Raw genomic sequence first — 19,371 nt, forward strand, 5'->3', positions numbered from 1 at the left:
AAGTACTGTTTAAAGATTAGAAGAAAAAGAAAAAAAGACAGAATCCGGGTAAGAAAGCGTGGCATTACTACGCCGAAGCCAAACCCAGGAGAGCTGACAAAAGCGGTCCGTTCCCCTTGACATGGGAGGACTGGGGAGTGACACCGGTGGACGGAGTCAGGGGAGCGCATGCTCCCAGGGCCGCAACCCTGCACACCTCTAAATTTAAAGAGAAAGATTTTTTTTCCAGGTGAAAAAGTTCTATCTCCCATCCCTAGGAGGGACGCCCATGCAGTATGGAGGAAAGGGGACGGGACGGAAGAGTATTTTATTGTATCCTCTGTATGAAAGTACTAGCAGTAGCCTTTCGCTTGTAACCTCTTCTGGAATTGGCCTGTATTCAAAATAATGGGGGTTCTTTCAATGTACTCAAGCAATTCAAATACAAAAAGAATAAAATAATCAGAATACCAACATTTAAAATCACAATATTTTATCTATGGTGTCACATATTCATCGAAATATGTGCTACGGTTTGGGCAGCCTTTCTTGCAGTACCTACATTTTGGGTTTCAATTAGGTAGCTGATTTTGGAGGCTGTGGAGCGAGGGTGCATCAGTCATATAGAGATCTTAACCAATTGCAGAGAGGTTTATACCGTCTCGGGCCATTTGCAAGGTATTCACACCTTTTCACATTGGATCTTATTGCTCTCAAATGTCAATGGCTGGGAATGGGAGGTGAGTGAGAGGAAGGCAGCTTCAACTGAACACTGTATTTGAGTAAGTTGATGGCAGAGTGGGGAGGGCGGATTTCATGAAGAAGTGTACTGTACAGCATATTGTCATATGTAGTAAATACAATGATGCGGTTCTAGGTCATTTGGTCGAAAAAAAATTGTCGACAGGACAAATGGTCGACACCAAAAGGTCGACAGGTCAAATGGTCGAATATCTTTTGGGTTTTTTTTTTCACTTTTTGGGGGGGGGGGTGTCTCCCCCCAACCTCCCCTTTTTTTCCCTAAACGAAAACCCCCAAAAAAAATACGACACCCAATGATGCCCCAGGCACTGAATGTGCTGAAACAATTACCACTGCACACACTCACCAGTGCTCATTTCCTGCACCCAAACAATTAGAGTACATAAAAACTCCATTATAAAACCCGAATATTAATAAAACACATTCAGAAATAAAATAAACAGAATAAATGCCACAGTGATGTGGCGTCAATTCCTGGGAGCCAGTTGATATGAGGTCATGCAATAGATAAGGCATTTGCCCAGTTGAGCCTCACAACAGGTTCAAAACCTAGCTCCCAGTCTATCATGTGTGCACCGGAAAGGCTTTAAACCCTGCCGCCAATGGCGGATTAGGCCGTTAAAAAGGGATTCACATGATAAAAAAAAAAACAAGCACACAGCTCCCTCGCTCACAGGATTGACCTCTTGAACAATAGCAAAAGCGCCAAAGAATTGGTTTGCCTTTTCAATATTTTAAGTACTAGATCTAAATCTGCATTGATGGAATTAAAGATACATCAAGGCTGTGGAGGTTTTTTTTCTGTGTGTAGTGAGTTGTTTGAAACAAAAGTTCCATATTAATCAGACAATCGAATTGGCAACCAAACTTTAGTGAGAATCTTTGAAGTGTTTGAAACACCACCTTATCCCAATGTATTCTAAGAAAAGGCAGTCCACTGACAAGGCCTGTAGCTCACACATTCCGATCAAGGTGAATGACATTAAGAAGGCAACATTTAGAGTGAGATATTTTATAGAAAATGAGTTTACTGGCTCAAATGGAGGTAACGTGAGCCTATATAGGACTGTAGTTGGGTCCCACAATAGTGCGAGATTGCACCTTGGTAATTATGTGTTTAACCCACTGCATGAAAGCTTTGAACACTATCTTCCACCATGTGACCTTGTGCTGGGACATGTATGCAGCTAATGCTAAAAGGTGAAAATTTAATGGGTTTTATGCTAAACCATAAACCCAAAGGCACAACATCTATTTGACTATATATGTATGTGCCCGATGCAGCAGATTGATTTGCTGTTGTGTGAAACACATGATGTACTTTTTCTACATATCGAAGTAGCATGAGATCTTGCTCTGCTTATGTGCCTCCTTAGACAGGTTCAGCTATCAATTGGTCCTAAATGACCAAGGAAGCTGCCTGCTTGTTGAGCAAGTGTGGATTTGGATGCATTCTCTTTTGCGTTTCCTTGCCAGTGGATGCAGACGTGGACACAATTTGAAAAGCGCTGCTGTTGAAATGTACAGCAGATGCGGGTACCAGGTTTGTCTCACACAATCGATTGCATCATGTCATGTGCATCTCCTACATCTTCTGAATCAACCAAAGAGTTAGGGGTGAAGGTGGGAAAACATACGCAAATATCCCTGACCAGATGCTCCACTGAGCATTGCCTAGTGACCCCTGTTGTGAATACTTGCAAAATGTTAGGCAAGATGGTATGCAGTATCCTGTGGGAGACTGCACCAGCCTTGTCCTCTTGGCAATAGTTAACCGAACCTTTGATTATAAGCATGTACTACACATGTTGGTAGAGTGACTGAGCAGCCAGGCTCATCTCAAGAGGGGTCAATGTGAGCTGTAAGGTTGTAACACAGAGTTTCACAATGACAGTTATTCAAATAAACACTTATACACAATGTTTTCATTTATTTAGGTGAGTAATATAAGCACTGTATATTCATTATGATATGAAGCAAACTAATTTGTAAAACACAGAGGTGATATTGTTTTTTTTTTCCTTTTTTTATTCTTTCCATTCAAAAGCTAACCTGACTAGAATCTACTCTTCTGAAGAACCATTGCAAAGAGCTATGGGGAAACACGTGTAGAGAGTGCAAAATAGACATTGGAAATGAGAGTGTGAAATAGACATTGGAAATTGAAAGTGAAAAATAGATAATGGAAATTGAAAAGTTATTTTGGTTTACAAAGTGAACAAGTATGAAATGAACCTCTGGATAAAGGATTCACACATGTGATTATAACATGTGGAAATTGCAATAAACAACATAACAGAACAGTAGCATTGGATTGTGAAAATTATTATTTTTTTAACTAGTTCTTTACTATATTTTACTATATTTGAATACTCACCAAACTTAATTTAACGCATAAGGTTGTCGCATTGGAGTAAAAATATATATCTCACATCATTTCAGTCTTAAATTGTTTCTGTGTAGCAGCCACACATGGATCTGAGGATTACTCATGCAGACAACATTTAAACAAATAATTAGACATTTAATTTAAGTACTGTCGCCAGGGATAAGCTTAATATTTGTTTGCACGATTTTTCTTTTTAATACGTTTTGTGATAAAACAATTATTAATTTATTTAGCAGTCAGTTGAATAAGCCTTCTTTAGAAGGGAGAAAAACATGTAACACTTTAGTTGCTCTAATCAGATGATACCCACTGGGGATGGCACACAGACACTTCCTACACCCTCAGGTGACTTAAATAGCTAGGACACTGTGGACATTGATGCATCACTGGTACATTTACAGCAATACTGAGTTTGGTCCAAAAGGTTAGATATGGGAATAAAACAAAGGTTAACAAATAATGCATAAACTGGTAGGTACTTTTTGAACCCACCAATGCAAAGTAAATGAACCCTCTCCTGGAGGAAAGTAGTGGTAAGAACATTCTCTTAGGGAGCCAGGACAGCCAATGTTAGTTGATCAAAGTCTAGGGGAGCTGAAGATCTTCTTGCAGGTAAGTAAAAGTCTTGCACAATGTTTTTAGAAAAGTTTGTAGAAATGGAATCACTGAAGGGCCACCAGCTGGGAGGCTTGTGAAGGTCAAAGCTGCTAGCAACTCTGCAAAAGCAACCAAGGCAAATCTCAACTGAGAGCTAGCAACGTTATTCAACAAGAGGTAAGTCTCCTTAGTTTTACAGTACCTTTGGTTAGAAGAAAACTGGATCCAGCTGGCTTCTGTTCCTGTGTAGGTCTGCAGATCCTGTGTTCCTGGGCCTCAGTCATGGAGACAAGGGGAAGGCTCATGCACTACGAATGGAAAGTCAGTGGCAGCAATGGGCAATGGGCAAACTTCAGATCAGCTGCACTTCGCGGTTTCAGCTCCTCGCGGCTCTCGCAAACTCGGTTGTTGGATACCTTAATGGACTTTCCTCGCATCTGAGGTCCAGCACTCTGTTGAGGTGGCTCAGGCTTGGTCAGTCCTGCTTCATGGGAGTACAGAGGATCTTCCTGGAGCTTGGGTCTGACTTAAAAGCAATGCACTCGATCTGGTGTGTTCCTCTCCCTGGCAATCGGTTCCTGCAGCAGCAATGGAAGTACAGCCAGCTTCGGGAGGATGTCCAGATGAGTTCAATTTGGGGTTGATTGGTTCCCACCAACCCAAGGGGAGAAGTCATCTGTTGCAGGGCTTCTCTAGTCGGTAGCGAATTTGGAGCTTCAGCACAGCAGCAGAGCTTCACCGGGCAAACCAACGGTCCAGGAGTTGCAGCAGGCGTCTCTTCCAAGTTCTTCTTCGGATTCGTTCGTCCAGTGGTCGACTCTGCCTTCCAAGCAAAAAGCCTTGCCTTTTATGCCGATTTCTCCCATTCATTCGCAGACTAGCTTTCACTCACACATCAGGGTGGCCACCTCCAAGGACAGCCAGCCGGCCAATCACCTCTGGGTGCATTCCTGCAATCAAGGGGACTAAGCACAGGGAGTTTCGGGCACCTCCCTCACTTCCTGCCCCTGCCAGACACGCTGGAGCCAGAGGCAGGTTTCACCAGTGAATCCCACCAAAGAAAACGAACAAAGGGACCAAACCTGGTTTGGAACGCAAAGTAAATCTCCAGAAGGACCTTTCCAACAAGAAATAGCAAAAAAAAAAAAAAAAAGACCAGGGCCATTTTGACATCTATGGATGCTTTACTGCAGCCCGCGGTAAAAACACACAATGGTAGGAAAAAGTAAACTACTGCCACCAGCCATTAATTGTAGAAAGGGTAACATAAAATGTTACATGAGAAACTAGACAAACTAGAAACTAGACAAAGGGGATACTAAGTAACCTCTCCAGCACCCTATTGTAAGATAGTGTGTGCTTGGTATAGAAAGTTACAACAATGTAAGTAAATTCAATTTCACTTCACTGCTCTTGGAAACAGTAGTTTCACCAAGAGAAGGTATTTGAACCTTTGGGAAATCTGAGAGTCTTTCCTGTGTCACTGCACTGAAGGTGATGTGTGTCACAATGTAAAGATGAAGCCTATGGAGTTTGTCAGACTCCAAAGTCAAAAGAAACAGAGTCCAAATCACATGAAAATCTATGAGAGAGTTTGAAAAAGGTTTCTCTCCCCTCAGGTTAGAAATTGCAAAGTCCAGCAAAAAGAGCTGTGGGTCTCTAAGGTAGAAGGGAATTAGCACATTTCTGAGAATTCTCCCTAACACAAACGAAGAAAGGGAATTATGCCTTCTTCCTTTTTGCAAAGAGGTCTAGGTTTGGTGTGCCCTAAGCAATGAAAATTCCAGTTTTGAGTGTTGGAGTTCAGTTCCCATTCAGGAATTGGCTACGGGCTTGTCAAAGAAAATCACCCGCCAGACAACTGTTAATTTCTGGAACATTTTGTACTAATAGTTATCTTTCTTTATAGATACCATTACCATATCGGTTGAGAAATGTGAGATAGTGGGTGGGAATGTATGACCCCTCTGGTTGTTCCTTCATCTGTGTGTAAAAGATTTTATTAGGATATTTGTTGAGCATGGACCTCGCTTACATTCAAGGGGGGGAAGGAACATGGTGAGAGAAGCAGAGAAACAAGGGTGTGAGGAGCTCACAACAGGGGAGTGGGAGAGCAGGCAATTGTCAGCGAGGGATTTAAAAGCAACCAGGGAAGGAAGCGGTGCAGAGCAGATTACCCATTCTCCGGTAGGCTGGGGAGGGGAGGGTGTGTGGACAAGCACAGAGTGAATTTTGTTTGTAAAGAATTAAACAAACAAAATAATTGATTTTTAAAGCTTGCGCTGTGACAGCTCTAAGCAGTCTTTCTAAATCAAACTGCAATGTTATGCTACCGACATTTATTGGGCGCAATGTTCACCCAATGGATATCTTGGAGCTAACTTAGCAGGAAAGGAGAGGGCTATAAAAGATGTTTTAGTTTACCGCCTAAAAAAGATAATTTCCTATGGCCGAAGTGCACAGGGAAGAGTATTCCACAACTGGCCCGCAGCTACAGAGAAAGATCGACCACTAATCCAAGCAGATTTAAACCGTGGAACAGAGACGAGGTAGGCAGATGTCGAGTGCCCCAGACTACATGCCCACAACTACAGGACAGTGGCCAGACCCGTAATATACAGGTCGCCCCCCAACCCCTCTGGAGGCTCCAGTAGACACTCAACTTTGTCTCCGACATATAGCCTGTCCTTCATGGCTCGACATCCAGCCTTATGCTGGCCACAGACAGCAAGCTACCAGCACACCGCATGTTCTCACCTGTCAAGCGGCCTATTTAGGACAAAGAGTTTAACCAAAGGGGGCTCGTACCTCCTCAACTATGAAATCCAGTCCCCTGTCGGCCTACAAAACATCCCTTATTAGTTTCAATACCATGGCAAAGCACTCAGCAGGCAGCAGCATTGTCCGTATTGAACTGAGCGTCTAAATCACCATGGCAAGGACTCAAAGTGACGTACTAGGATGCAGTCGGCGCCTAATGTACTGGTTGCCAGGACACCGTCCAAAAAATTTGGCACCAAGCATAACCTAGATCCACGGACAAACGCTGGCACAACAATCATGCTGCTCGCCATACACAGAAGGTATGTCCTGTTATAATGTGTATTAATTTTTTCTCCCAGAGAAATATTGGTCCAGCACTCAGGGCCACCCCGCTTTCAGACGTTCCATCTGGACAGATCTGCCTACGCGATTTGGTCCCTGTTAGGGAGAATTCTCATACATGTGCCAATTCCCTTCACCTTAGAGACCCCCAGCAACTTTGCTAGATTTTGAAGACTTCATTTTGTTTACCTGGAAAGAGTGTGTGCCTTTTTTCACACATGTATTTTGATCTGTGTTTTACTCTTGTGTTCTTTGATTATGGAGTTTTAAGATCACTCCATGGGCATCTTTTCATGTGTGTAACACAGCACCCTCAGTGCAGTAACACAGGGATATCTTTTTAAACTTCCCAAAGGTTTAAATACCTTCTCTGGGATAAACTTTCCCAGTGAATGTAAGGTTAAATTGACTTTACGAGTCTTTTTAAATTCCTAGACCCAGCACATACCATCTTCCTATGGAGTGCTGGAGGGGTTACCTAGTATCCCCTGTGCCTAGAAACTCATGTAGCAGTTAAATGCTACCCTTTCCTATCAAAATGGCTGGTGGCAGTGGTTTTACAATGAACTACCATGATTTTTCCCGAAACGTGAACACTGGTAGCTAAAAATCGCCTTAAGCCCCTTTGCTTAAATAGGTCCTGGTCTTCTTTTTTCACCATTTTGTTTTGGAAAGGTCCTTCTAGAGTTTGTCTCTGCGCGCCAAACCAGATTTGGTCCCTTTGTTTGTATGCTTTTGGCGGGTTTCAGGACTGAAGACCGCCTCTGACGCCTGATTGTCTGGGGTGGGCAGGAACTGAGGGAGGTGCCCGAAACTCCCTGTGCTTAGTCTCCTAGGAGACCCAAATGCACTCTGGCGTGATTGGCTAGCTGACTGTCCGGCAAGGACAGCCACCCTGTTGGGTGAATGGCAGCTAGGCTGGAATGAACGGGAGAAAACTGTTTAAAAGGAGAGTCTCTTGGAATGGAAAGCAGAGACGACCACTGGAACGAAAGAACCGAAGACAAGTTGGACGAGGACGGCTGCTGCAACTCCTGGACCGTTGGTTTGCCCGGTGAAGCCCTGCTGCAGGTCCGAATCGCCAAGTTCATCTCGACAGAGAAGCCCTTCAACGACGAAATCTTCATTTGAATTGGCGGGACCAATCAGCTCGTAAGCCGCCTGGATACCATTCTCGGAGCTGGTTGTATTTTCCTCAGAGTGCTGCAGGAAACCGAATAGCCAGGGAGAAGGACTCCAGTTTGTATGCTTGACGACAGCTACCGGAATTGAAGATTTGCCAGTTTGCCAGCTTTGTGCCCAGTCCCCATGCAGTGCAGGCGTCCCGACGTCCTCCTCTTGTCCCCACGACCTAGGCTCAGGAACAGCAAAATCTGCAGGAACTGCCAAGAACAGAAGTCTTCAGCTGCATCTTTTTCTTCAAACTAAGGTACTGTCAAAACCCGACTGAGAGAACTCTCTCACTGCGAACGTGCGTGAAACGGTGGCAATTTGCAGGCCTAGTCAGCTTGTGACCCGACATACAAACCTTTCTTCTATGAACTACTTCTGAGAACCGTGGCTTTTCCGTTTAACTACCAGAACCATTTTACGTATACAATACTCTAGCCCGTTGACTTTGGCCTATCTATTGCATTGGAAATACTCCTCTGGTGAACTCAAACTAGTTGCACTGTTTAAGAGTAACTATTATTCATTTTATTAACTTATGACTTTTTGCTCCCACTTCAAATGCTCTGAATGCCATTTTGCTTCTCCTTCAAAGTAGTTTAAATGCCTCAGAACCTGATAGTGTCTAGAACTATAGTATATTATTGTGCGATATTGATTGCCTCCTTTTAGTGAATTTTTTCTGACTGTGTAATAAATTAATAGGCGTTTTACCAAGCAACCTTGAGTAGAAGAGTCTATTTGAATACTTGTGATTATAGACCTCTGTGTAACCTCATTACAAGCTCACATTCCCTCTTGAGATAAGCCTGGCTTTTCAGCTCGCTACCAAAAACTGTGTGTTACAGACTTATACCAAAGGTTGGTTTTGCTTACACCTGTAGTCATAGTTGTGTGTAGTGGTCACAGAGGGTACTGCATACAAACATTGCCTAACAACCATCCAGGTGGGAGAGGACCAAGGCTTGGACAGCCGATCTGAAGTTGTTTTCAGGGATCCAGGGCTTGATTGTATACAGGGGAGAAAGTTGGTAGCAAGCAGTTTGTGCCTTACTTGCCATCTGCTGTTTGAAGGAGAGGTGTCTGTCATTGTTGAACCCAAGTGACATTGCGCAGGTGGACAGCTGGGGTGTGAAGTCCTTGAGGTGCAAAGCAGAGAGCCAGGTATAGATGTCAGAGGGTTCGATGATGTTGGTCAGCAGTAGGAATTCAGTCTTAGGGGTCGAGCTTCAGGAAGTCACTAGACATCCACGACTGGATCAAATCGAGGCAGGCCATGAGCCTGTGGATGTCTTCAATGGAGGATATCTTTAAGTAAAGCTGCGTATCATCTGCGTATTGGTGGATGTGGATGTTGTGTGGAGCGAGGAGGGTACCAAGCAGTTGCATGTAAAGATTGAAGATCACAGGGGAGAGGATGGATCCTTGCGGGACTGCAGAGGTTATGGGTAGAGTTGGTTATTTGAAGGAAACCATTTGTACAAACTGTTGGCGATTAGCAAGGTAGGATTTGAACCAGCTGTGGAGGTTCTCGCTGATCCCCAGCGCAGAATATAGCTTGTCGGTGAGCATCTGGTGGTTTACTATGTGGAATGCTGCTCAAGGTTCAAGGAGAACCAGGAGGTGCAGATGGCCATCATCGAGGATTTTAAGAGCATTGTTAGTCAACTTCATGGTAGCAGTGTCTGTGCTACATCTGGGTCTTCAGCCAGATTAGTAGGACTGAAGAAGGGTGGTGGTTTTTATGTGTGGAAGAGTTGAGTAGCTTGTGCTTTCTCAAGGATCTTACATAGGAAGGGAAGATGTTTGGTGGGGCGGTAGTTGCAGAGGTACTCAGCGCTCAGTGTTGGTTTCTTGAGAAGTGGGAGGATTTGTCCAGTCTTGAGGGTCGAGGGGAAGGGGTCTTGACTTCGGAAGCTTTTTTGATTGTCGGGAATGGGAGGAGTGCTTGAGTTGGAAGGGTCTCTAGTATGGAGGCAGGGAGGATGTCATCAGTGTGCAATGTGGCCTTGAGGGATGCTAGGGCGGCAGTAATATCTTACATAGTGAATGTCTTGCAAGTTGTCCCGGTAGTGGTGGTGTTTTTCCGAGGTCGGATGTGAGGCGGATGTGTAGTATACCATCAGTTGTAGCATTGGTGACTATGTGTTGGTGGATCATGCTGTCTTGTTGAAGAAAGAGTTGGAGGTGGTGGATTTTTCGATGAGGTGCGGTATGGGTGGGTTGGTGTGATGCTGGAAATGCCTTATGGAGGGACACGGTCTCTTACCACGTGTGTGTGTTTTGTCTGTGTTTTCTGCCACAGAGGACCAGCCTGAACCTCTGGCAGTGCAGCTTTTCATGGTTTTCTTTTTGGTGAACACCACCCCATCGGATACTCTTATCGCAACCATGGGTGGGGGTACACTTTTGTGTGGCTTCGGGCACCTGTGTGTTGCCCACAGAGCAGGTTATGGGCTGGTGGCAGCTACATGCTGACTTGGCAGTGGCTCTGAGTGTTTTCCATTTTTTGGGACAGCCAGGCCCTGCCATATAAATCAATGGATTCCAGATAGAAGGCAAGATGGCTCTTGGTTTCTATTGCCTTTTACCTTGTTTACCAAGGTCCTGGGAAGCCCTGACTGTCCCTTCCTCCTGACTGGCTGTTGGGTGGAAATACCATATGGGTCTGGGGCTGCCTCCTGTCAGACTGACTGGAGCCTTCCCAGGGGCTGTGTGTTGTGGGTACAAGCTAGGGGTGGTGTGAGAAACCAGACAGTGTCTCACCCGCTAGTCGCCACTGATCTCTCTCTCAGCTGACCAGGGCACGGCCATCCGCTTTGGATCCAGACCCTGGGGGTTAACCAGTGTGGTAGGATCCACCTTGGTGAGGTGTCTTGGGGAGTTGAGTGGGACACCAGATGGCAAGACGCCCCCCCCCCGGAACAACTTTACACCATCCTACCCAGTAGGGTACTTGCAAACCTTAGCCCCCACCCCTTTCGTTTCTCAAACAATTTCACACGGACAACCAGCTCTGGGAAAAAACAGACATGCATCCGAGGTCAGGCAATTACCGACTATCACCCACACCTGACTTCCAATAGGCTTCCCCACATGGATAAAAGGCGGAGCACAAAAGCACTGAGCGAGTCAAAGCACACAAAGGAACAGACGTTTTGAGTTGGCAGCTGAACGAGGGGAGAAAGACAGCAAACCAAGAAGGGTTCCGTAAGGAGGAAAATACCCTTGACATTTTCAGGCAGGAAACCTATTTTTGAGAAACTGAGTCAAAGCATAAGGCCGGGAAACCAGACTGAAGAATCCTGCATTTTGTGTCGGAGATACCGGAGGCCCTCCCACGTAACTGACCAAGGGGGGGAGGAGGAGCAGCCACTGTGGTATCATCGTTGGCTCCAAGAACAAAGTGGCGCCAAAGAGATCAACACAGCCGGTGAGTTAGGGAGACCGATACAAGACCGGTCTGTGTTGAAGTCAAGGTTGCAAGCGGCAACATTGTATACTGAGCGCAGGAATGAACATTCTTAAACGCATGTGATGAAAGACGCGAGTAAAGCTAAACTGCTGATGAATGTTTGAACTTGAGAAGGAAAGATAAGATATCGTTGACAGAGTGGGCCGGCACCGTGAATGTCCTCAATCAAAGGTCTCTAATGTATCCCGCCAAGAAATGGCAGAACCGAAAGTAGAAGATTGATAAGAAAATTTGGTGAAGTGAATTGCAGTGGTTCTGCAACGGTTTAAGCAAAACCCATTGTACATTTGAAAGTCTTCGATTTTGATGTCAAGAGGAAAACGTAGAACGTGAGATTACATGGTCCGAGCCCGAATGAGGGAGACCAGTTGTGAACATTGTGGTAAAAAGGGGTCCAAGCCTGAAGGAGAGAGATCCATGATGAATACTGGAAGGGAGAACTTGTACATGTGAAAATCCTGATAAGAAAGGAACTTTGGTGCCTATTTGTTACGAAAGGCTCTTTGCAATAAGAGACTGTTCATGGAAAGGAGGCTTTGGCAAAAGGCCTCGATACCTATGCTTTGAACTGTATCCTCATGGCAGAGAAGCCAGAGTGTGTGCGAAGCTCAAACGTGCCGCCTTCCCCAGGGCTGAAAACGTGGCGAAGGGAAGCAAACTGCTCAACTATCCTGACCTATTATTTCTTCAACAATTTTCCTTTTGCATGCACTATTGTCCCACACCATTTTGTATTTAGAAGGATTGGCAATACGTTTATTAATATAGGCCCTTTAATTTTTACAGACTCCAACTAAGACTGCATTATTTTTTGATGGTCGTAGCTTGCTCCCATCCTTAGATTTAGGTTTCAATAGGCGTTCAACCAACCTATCTTCTGGCTGACTTACTCAGCACAGACTTCCCACTCCCCACAGAGTATGGACAGCGACTACACGAAGACATCGTCTACAATGTTTTTGTAGAATGGGGGTAGTGTTTGCAACTCTGTAGAACTCAATGCCCAGATTACGCCTCCAGGTACCCTCGCACCCGCTCCAAGGAGAACGGTCCCTGGACAACATGGTCAGGGAAATTTGTTTACGCTTTCCCTCAACGCCCCCACCCTGACTCTCCTACTCAACAAGTTAGTGCACAAGAGGCACCAGGAACCAGTCACAATGATTCTGATGGCCCCGGTGTGGGCCCGCCAACCCTGGTTCTCGCATCTGATGGCGATGTCAATCTCCCCTCCGAAAAAAACTACCTTGCCCATACAACATGCTATCACAGGACAGAGGAGAAACACTCCATCCATGCCTGCAAGCTCTCTTGGCTCCTGAAGTCAGAGTTCGGGCACCTCCAACTTCCTCAGAGATGCATGGACATACTGAGAGAAGCAAGAAAGCCTAACATCAGAGATTGCTACTCCAATACATGGAAATGCTTCATTATCTGGTGCAATTCCAAGAGCATCAATCCCATAGACTGCTCACCAACACATTGTATTATACCTGACTCACCTACTGGATTCGCATCTGGTTTTGAATTCCCTGAAGGTCCTCCTAGATGCACTTTCTGCATATACCACGTCCCATAAGAAGGTGTCGTGGTGGAAGATCCCAGTAATCAAGGCTTTCATGGAAGGGGTTAAAATACAACATCCCCTTTTTCAAACCCAGCTCCCGGATGGGATCTAAATGTGGTATTAACTAGACTAGACTAGTGGGATCTCCCTTTGAACCTATGCATAAGGCTAGCCTTAAAGCGCTCACATCCAAGACCGCCTTCCTAGTGACATCCACTTCAATAAGAAGTTAGTGAACTACAGGCCCTTTCAGTTCAAGACCCATTTGTCACAATTCACAAAGACCCAGTGGTTCTGCGCACTCACCCATGGTTTGCGCCCAAATTCATTTCAAAGTTCCATGTGAACCAACCAATGGAACTACCCACATTCTTCCAGAACCCCTCTAACGTGGCAGAAAGAAGCCTACATACACTGGATGCGCGCAGGGCAGTCATATTATTTGGAAAAGACTAAACCACTAAGGAAAACAAACCAGTTTTTAGTTTCTGTGGCGGCTGGTAGAGAAGGGGACCCTGTCTCTAAATCAGCCACCTCAAAGTGGATTGTAAACTGCATCACACTCTGCTACCCTCTTGCCAAGAGAGCTCTGCCCTTCAAGCCTAGAGCACACACTACTTGGGGCACTGGGGCTTCCATAGCATTCATTGCAAATGTTCCTCTCGAGTCCATTTACAAAGCAGCAACCTGGTGTTCTGTACACACCTTTACAAAACACTACTGCCTAGACACACACTCTGGCCGATTCTCAGGTGGGATAAGTGGTACTAAGACATCTCTGTACTACTGTTCCTTCTCATATCCCACCACCAACTCTGGGTACTGCTCGCTGTTCTATGCACAGCCTGCCATTCTAAGCTGATTCACAAGCATCGGAAGTCCTGCATTACTTACCGTAATAGTGTTAGGCAAAGTTTGAATGCAGTACCCTCTGGGAACACTACAAACAACTATGACCACGGGTATAGGCAACCCAAACTTTGGTATAAGATTGTACTACAGTTTTCATAGCATGTTGAGCAGCCAGGCTGATCTCAAAAGGGGAAATGTGAGCTGTAGTGGAGTTACACAAAGATTCACAGTTACAGTTATTCAAACAAACTCTTACACTTAAGGTGTCTTGCATAAACAATGTATTTATCAGTCTGTTATAAAGCCTTCTTCAGAAGGGAGCAATAGAATAGTAACACACAAATATACTTCAATACTGTAGACTGAGTTTTTGGATCAGACAAGGCCCTTTTGGGATGCCCCACAGACGCAACCTACACCCACAGGTAACATCAGTAACAAGGGTGCTGGGGACAATAATACCTTACTGTTGGCATACAATAATACCTTACTGTTGGCATACAGAATACTCTGAATAGTTTGTAAAAGGTAAAGCTTATTAGAACACAAGAAAATACAAATATTCTTAAGCAGGGAAAATACTTTCAGATAGCAAGAGAAGAGTCATTCAATTGAATTGGCTAAGCCAAAGTCAATGTGCAAAAGTCTTTGTATAGGATGCAGCACTTCAGGTAAGCAAATGGAAAAGTCTACGCACAAGTTCTTAGGAGTCTTTGATAAAAAGAAGAATCAAATGTAGGGCCACTAGCTGATTAGAGTTGCGAGTTGCAGAAGTTACATTCTGTTCCTGTGCAGATCTCACTGTTGATGGGCCTCAGTCGTGGGGACAAGAGGGAGGACGTCGGGGGACTCCTGCACTGTATTTGCACCGTAAAAGCTGGCAACTGGCAAACTTTACTTTCAGTGGCTGTTTCGCGTTTCAGCTCCTTGCGGTACAGCAAATAGCAATAAGCACGGTTCCTGGCTGTCAAGGTGGACTTTCCTCACATCTGAGGTCCTGCACTCAACTGAGCTGGGTTAAGGCTTGGTCAGGCTTGCTTCATGGGAGTCCAGAGGATCTTTCAAAAGCTTTAGGACAGCTTACAAGTAACGCACATAATCTGGTGTCCATCTCCCTGGCTCTAAGGTTTCCTGCAGCAACGCTGAGGAAATTCAACCAGCTCCGAGATGGGTGTCCAGGTGCTTTACTTGGGAGTTTATTGGTCCCACCAACTCAAAGGGAGAAGTCCTCCTTGCAGGGCTACAGCCAACTACCACCACCATGAAGCCCAGAAGCGCACGTACAACACCCAAAAATGACAACCACTGACCCCCCAAAAGAATGCCATGTATGGGAATGGCATGCCAACAATCGGCGCAGTGCCAAACGGGACTGTCGTAGCCTACTAAGGGTTGAGCGTGGTGAGAAACAACCACTTCACGTTCCCCGGTACCAACACATACCCTGACTAGGACAGCCGATATAACTCTTGCGTGCCCAGTCCTATCCATGACAGTCCACCCTGACGCAGAACCCTTGGTGGGCGCGAGATAGGTAACAAGCCATTCATCTTCATGGTCGACGCAGGTGCCAGTAAATCATGGATCAGTGAGGGCAACTTCCCGCTATCAAGTGTAACTGACACACAGGACTTCTCTGGGGCCGTCACCATGGTTCCCTATACAAAAGAACTTTACATCAAAATTGGAGGCAAAGTGGTGCATGCACCACGATTACATTCAGAGAGTTCCCCGATAAATATGTCGGGGCAAGACCTGTTGAACAAATTGAATATGACAGTTTCTTTCACAGATGGAGGGTTAGTGTGCACCATTGCGGGCCAGTGCGTCATAAAAGCGATGGTCATAATACATGCAAGGGGAGCTGAGGCTTTAATTTGAGGTGTCCACGTGGACCCTGATTTGTTAAAGTATGGCATAACTGTGCTTCTCGAAGCATTGCCCCAAATTGGTAAAGCTTGTTGGCAAGTGCCGTTGGACTTAATTTTTCAACCTGTGGTGTACCCTGAACTGGTGGCGGGAACAATATTGTCCATAGATTTGCAGTGTCTGGTGGTTTCACCAAAATGGACTGTTGTCATTGGAACAAACTCGGATGGATGCGAGTGGCACACAGTGTTGTGTATTGACCCTACAATGCTCCTGAAGGAAGTGACAGATGCAGACTTGTTTGAAGACAAACAAGACAATGGCAAGATTGTACTAGCAATTTCTATCCCCTGTGACATTATGGCGCAGTATCGGAAAGTGCAGTGTCCATTGATGGCTCTTGTAGCTCCACTCCCCTTCACTGACACCGATCTAGAACAGGTCCCTCAGACTGTGGGAGACAAATGCGCACAATGTTGGGCTCTTGCAAGGGGTGGCGCCGGTTCATATAACACTTAAGCCAGGAGCGGTGTTACCACAGGTCGACAGTCGAGAGAAGTGGAAAAAGGGATAAGGGACATTTATTATTGCCCTACTCAATCAGGGGATAATCACACCATCTACTTACCCATGTAACAGCAATCTATCCAATAAGGAAAGCAAGGGGGATGGGGGAGGGGAGGAGTTGGAGAATGGATTCAGGATTTGCGCCCCTTAATAACATAGTACAGACAAAATGTCCAGTGGTCCCGAACCCCGCAACAATACTTTGCAACATCCCCAAAGAGGCGACCCACTTTACTGTAGAGATCTTAAAAATGCCTTCTTGATTGTCCCTCTGCACCGCGACTCACAGTACCTCACTGCGTTTGCACATGGGGGGGCTGAAAGGGGGAGGAACGCGCTTTGCACACATGATATTGCCTCAAGGGTACTGTGAATCCCCCAGCATTTTCAACAGAACACTGCACACTGATTTAGATAATATTCATGTGTCTAGTACCATCATTCAATATGTTGCCGACTTACTACTGTGTAGTGTCAGCGAGCACCAGTGCAGGCAGGACTCCATAGCACTTCTGAAGCTTTTGGCCATAAGGGATACAAGGTGGACAAAGCTAAGCTACAGTATTGCCTCCAAGAAGTGCTCTACGCTCTACTTGGGTCCATTCATTTCTGTCAATGGCTAAAGAATAATTCCAGACCGCACAGCGTCTGTGCGCACCACCTCACAGCCTAACACAGTAAAGGACATGCAAAAATACTTGGGACACTATAATTACTGTAGGGCATGGACACTTGATCACGCAGCTTACAGACGGCTGTTGCAGGGTCTTAAGGAAGCTCTGAAAGGCGACAGCAAACTAATATGGACAGAAGAGATGTGTGCACATTTCAATGCCCTCAAGGTAGAAGTTTCGACTGCACTTGTGTTAGCAACCCCAAACCACACACAAGAATTCTACCTAATTGCCTATTCTAATGCAGTACTGCAGTACTGGCGCAGAGAAGCTCCATGGGCCACAAGCCATTGGCCTATTACAGTGGTATACTAGATTCAGTATTGGAGGGGCATTTCGCCTGTGAGCAAGCACTTGCCGTTGAAAAAAGCTTGACCATTGTTATGGGGAGCTCTGTGATTTTGTATGTTGAACACACAGTTTTTGCCATTTTAGAGCTCTCCAAATCCCCAATGACAACACAGCGAGCATCTGCATACAAGATCATTTTATCCAGTCCCCATACCCGTGTATGACCGGTGTACCCTGCCACTTTCCTGACCATACTGTACTCTGACAAAGACTTGGCCAACCATGACTGACTTTTGAGGGTGAGGAAGATGATCTCCCAAAAGCATATGACAGACCACTTGATGGGTGGGGAGGTCCTCTTCGTTGCCGGGTCAGCGACAATTGACCAGGACACAGGATTACGGCACACTGGTGCGGCAGTGGTCCGCTTCGCTGATGGGGAATACGAGACCCTAGTGCAGAAGAGATTGCCAACACATTTTTTGGCTCAAGCAGCCAAGCTCATGGCGCTTTTTCAATTGCTACAAGCGTCCCAAGGGTGTCACGTGACCATTTACTCCGACTCAGCATACATCTCTACCACTACATGCAGGTCTTACACTTACACAGTGGAAGAGAAGGGGATTTAGAAGGGCGGACGGATCCCCCATGCAGCACGTTGCATTACTGGACAAGCTCATCCATGCACTTCCCCAGACATCTATAGTGGCGGTCGTGAAATGCACCGCCCATACAAATAGCACAGACGAGGTCTCGCTCAGTAATGGTGCAGCAGCGAAAACTTCAGCATACCTCCCAGTATAACAAGTGGCTGAGTATCCCGTACTGACACACAAAGCAGAACAGCTACCTGCCTCATATAATGCCCTAACAATTGCCCAACTGATCGAGTTACAGGAGAGGGCCCGCAGGAAGAGAAAGAGCTTTGGGTGAAGAAGGAGTGTAAACAGTTTCCAACGGATCTCATTTGGAGATAGGAGGTATCGGTGAAAGCGGTGATGCTCCAGGAGTCATTATTAGCATTCGACCAGTTACATCATCCATCTCACGTTTCCAAACACTCCATAGCAGCAGACATTCAGGAAGATTGGTTCATCCCCCAAATCTACAGGACAAATTGACTAACATGACCACACATTGCACTACCTGCCAAACATACAACATATGTTTCACACTCAGGACTATCAGAGAAACCCTGCCCTACTCGGCCGTTCCGCAAACTCCACATTGATTATGCGGACATGTGCAAGAGGTGTAAAGGATCTTGTTAACTTATTGTGGCTTTCTGTCATATTCGCGAAGGGTGTTGGCAGGGCCTTGTGCACATCCTGATGCGCTGCTAAATATTTGGTGCAGGAAGTTTTCCCTCGATGGGTTGTCTGCAATGTATTGAGGTCAGATAACGGCAACACTTTTTCAATGACCTCTTCAAAGAGATTTTGACATTACGGGGCATTAGGCATCGGATGTGCACAATTTACCAGCCAAAGGTCAATGTGCTGGTAGAGAGGATAAACTGTCTGCTTAAAAGTAAGCTGTTGAAAATGTGCACTAGGTTAAAAAAAGAATTGGGTACACTGTCTGCCACTTGGAGTATTCAGATTACGCACACAGCCCTATAAATCTCCCTGGACAGAAGAAGCAACTGGCGCTGAAGGAGACAACTGTAGCATCACCCACTCTGCAGCTCTTCCCTGGTGATTTAATTTATGTTAGACAGTTTGTTCACCGATGGAATCAGCCCAGGTATAATGGTCCATTTCGGGTCATTTACACCACTCCCCTTGCCAACAAAGTAAAGGAGCTACGTTGGGTGCACCTCTGATTTCCGAAAAGCACCTCTGCCCCAACCAGCACCAACGGATTGAACTGCCCCTTGCCCATGATATCACTGTTCCGTCCTTCGAAAACTGCCCAAACAACCTCTTATAAAGAAAATACAAATACCACCCCGTCCACCCCCAATTATTAGCTCACAACAATTGGAAAACATTATTCTGTTGGCTGTTATAAGTAGTGACAGAATAAAATACATAGTTTAGGCAGAGGATGCAGTCAGGAAGTGTTGTTTCAC

General features: G+C 45.5%; 1 protein-coding gene across 4 annotated transcripts in view; it reads right to left on the minus strand.

The window, feature by feature from the left end:
• Nucleotides 1-19,371, minus strand: part of ABHD5 (abhydrolase domain containing 5, lysophosphatidic acid acyltransferase) — a 349,392-nt gene that overhangs the window by 76,807 nt on the left and 253,214 nt on the right. The window lies entirely within an intron of this gene.

The sequence above is a fragment of the Ambystoma mexicanum genome, chromosome 2q (genome assembly GCF_040938575.1).
Source record: "Ambystoma mexicanum isolate Mex_15411 chromosome 2q, UKY_AmexF1_1, whole genome shotgun sequence".
Taxonomy (NCBI): Eukaryota; Metazoa; Chordata; class Amphibia; order Caudata; family Ambystomatidae; genus Ambystoma; species Ambystoma mexicanum.